The 3,145-nt window shown below is 36.7% G+C and overlaps 1 long non-coding RNA gene across 1 annotated transcript; it reads right to left on the reverse strand.

Moving 5' to 3' along the window:
* Positions 1–2,165: 2,165 nt before the first annotated feature.
* On the reverse strand, positions 2,166–2,703 carry LOC139572471 (uncharacterized). The gene is made up of 3 exons (XR_011674421.1): positions 2,575–2,703; positions 2,372–2,490; positions 2,166–2,274 (listed from the first exon to the last, which is right to left on the reverse strand). It is a non-coding gene; the product is annotated as an uncharacterized lncRNA (long non-coding RNA).
* Positions 2,704–3,145: the final 442 nt, after the last annotated feature.

A 3,145-nucleotide genomic window follows, 5' to 3' on the forward strand; every position in this document is an offset into this window, starting at 1 on the left:
TGTGTTTGCTAGGATGGCTATTGTGCTGGGAGGGGGGTTATTGGCTCTGGGTCTTGTATTTAGTTGTGTTTTACCCTTGATAAAATCACTTGTGGTCCAGACAACAGTTAAACAGATGTCTGTAAGGAGTGCTGACCCTCCAGTGATAATTAATCCTGTACCTGGGAGCCCAGGCCATTATACCAATAAATATGGAAAACTTTGCAATGCAGTTGGTGGACCTCTGGACTGCCCCTTTGGCAATCCAAACTGTCTCTATGGAGTGATGCCGGGAGGTGGTTATGCTTGCCATGATTTCAGTAAGGATGGTCTGCCTGTATATGCTGTATTCCCAAATTCAGACGACTGTCTACTGGTACATGTCCACAAAAAGTGTCATTTGCGCCGTAGGTGCAAGTGGTGCACAAAATTTAATGTGGAAGGCCATGACCATCACGGAGACCCCGTGTTTTGCGCAAAATGTCAAAGAGGTGATTGTAGAATCTGTCAGGATGAGGACTGTGCTCCTATGTAAGGATTTTAGTATATCTATTTTTGTTTAAGGCCTTGTGTTTCTGTATGTTTGGTTGAATTTTTAGATATGTATATCAATGAATATATATATGGTTTCCTTTAATTAAAGCTAGTTATGCCTTCTAAAAACTAGGTTAATTTCAAAAAAACATGTTAGGTAACAAAGGGTATTCCGGTTACAAGTGTCTATGGACCATGTCCTTAATCTTCTAAACAAAGGTTGATATCATTGATATCACTTTATTAGAGAGGTGTCTGCGAGGGAGGATCATGTTGAAATGCTTAAATTTAGAATGATGTTGTGTCAATTTTCTTTTGTAACTGCATGTAGGTCTTTGATTTTTTTCTTATTCATTTATTATTATACTCCTTGTATTATTTTGATTTTCACATAACTGAGATAACCTCAGGCAAGGCTATGTACCTACACGCTCATGCTTCATCAAATATGTAATATTTTATCCTTATATTTTTTATACCAAATTTGATCTATTATTCTTATGACAATTGGAGATGTTTGGTCTAGTTAGTTTTTGTTTTTTTATGTTTCTGATTAGATCTTTTACTCCTATTTCACATTGGAGATGTTTGGTCTAGTTGGTTTATATGCTTCACTTTGTTTTTATTTTTTGTATTTTCTTGTTTATCATAGGTATTTTCTTTTACTATCCCAAAGTCTTATTTGTATCATTTATGTGGCTAAATAGCCCCAGAGGGGGGATTGTAGTAGTAACATAAGGCAACTGGATGCTAATGGTAGAAGAGACATATAGTCTGACAATTCCAATAAGACACATACCAGAGAAATATGCCTAAGACAATTGGACACATTAATGAAAGGGGGAGACACATGGTCTGCTGACCTGACACACTAATGATAAAAAGGACCCATAGTCAGCTCCTTCTAAAAAGAAGGCGTATAGGACAGAATCTGCTGATTCCAATAAAGGCAAACTGAACAAAGAGTACATTGACACATTAATGAAAGGAAGTGACAAATTATGCTGACACACTAATGATAGATATGCTGACACACTAAGATAGAGGGTCCGGTCACCATTATAAACTAATTGAAAGCAGATATGGGCGTTATTGGGCGTGAACAAGTAGGAAGCTTGAACTAAAAGATAATGGTGGTGAATGACTTAAAAAAGAGAAACTTCATTTGCATAAGGGATGGACATAATACTATGTGTGTATAAATATAAGAGCTAGAGTTCTGGGAAAGGGTGTGTTCCGCGGACATTCCAGATTGCAATACAATTTGTATTAAAAATCATATTTGAGTTCACAAAGTTCTTGTAAGAGTTATATTTGAAGTGATTTTCCACGACAGTATGAAAAATTTCACAGTGTTAACTTTCTCTTTATCCCTGGTTGATGTACATTTCAGAGCCTCTTCAGTGTGGATGGGGTATAGCATACATTTTCAACAACAAAGAATGCACTTCCAGTTTGTGTTCTTTACTCTGTTGAACTCTTTTGTCATCATTCCTAGGCACAGCACATGGAACCACCATTGGCATGCAAAACATTCAATCAAAACAAAACAAAGCCTAATACGTTATAAATAATATCAAATATCAACGAATTTCGAATTAGCCATCCATTGTGTTATATCATAAATTGTCTTACATGCCGTCATTGTTGTCAAAAGATTATAAACATGTTAAATAAAGTTACTAACCCAGTCAGTCTTTGGGCCACATCCAGGTTCTTTATCAGTGGCACACATGAAGCAGTTGTTGGCTTTGTTGAACTCTGAAATCATAGGCATGAACTGAACATATGGCTGTCCCACACAACTACATAAAAATAAAGAATTTACATTTACTTTGAATTAAATGTCATTGCATACCAGACATTTTTAGTATATCCTCAGCCATTTCTTTTCGCAGTTGCTCCATGTGTTTTTGAAGGTTCCATATCAATTTGGGAGGGGATGTTGGGGAAGTTCTGTGCAACTTCCTTGGCCATCTACACCAAAAAATAAAATTTAGTTTTTGACCTAATTGTCACATAACAGCTAACCATTCATTATTGAAAATATAACTATCAAACCTGCATTACAAAGACCCCACAGCTGAAGGTGTCCTGCTGCATGGTGTGAGTTATTTCCCCTCCTTTACACTTTATGTCCGCCCAGTCGTCTTTTCCATGGCAGGATCTTCTCATTTTGAAGTATTCTCTTTTTTATGTAAAAATAATGGAATTATGATTAGCTATAGGCAAATGAATACACAAGCCAAATTTGTATGCTGTTTTCCTTATCACTATAATCTAGTAGTAATTTATTAGTAGAGGTAATTTCCTTTATGCCCCATTCTACACACAGCCTAAATTATAGGCACTGAACCATTTACAGGACAATAAAAGTAGTGTAACGGCTGTCGTCCTCCTCATCTGAGGAGGAGGAGGAGAAGTTTGAAGGATTGGAAGAACAATGCGCAGCGTGGTAAGTGTCCATAACGTTTATTTTAAAACATAAACTGAACACTACGAAATACAAAACAATAAATGTGAACATGAACGAAACCGAAACAGTACCGTGTGGCAACAAACACTCACACGGAAACAAACACCCACAAAACACAACAGAAAACAGGCTACCTAAATAGGGTTCCCAATCAGA

The sequence above is a fragment of the Salvelinus alpinus genome, chromosome 4, assembly GCF_045679555.1.
Source record: "Salvelinus alpinus chromosome 4, SLU_Salpinus.1, whole genome shotgun sequence".
NCBI lineage: Eukaryota > Metazoa > Chordata > Actinopteri > Salmoniformes > Salmonidae > Salvelinus > Salvelinus alpinus.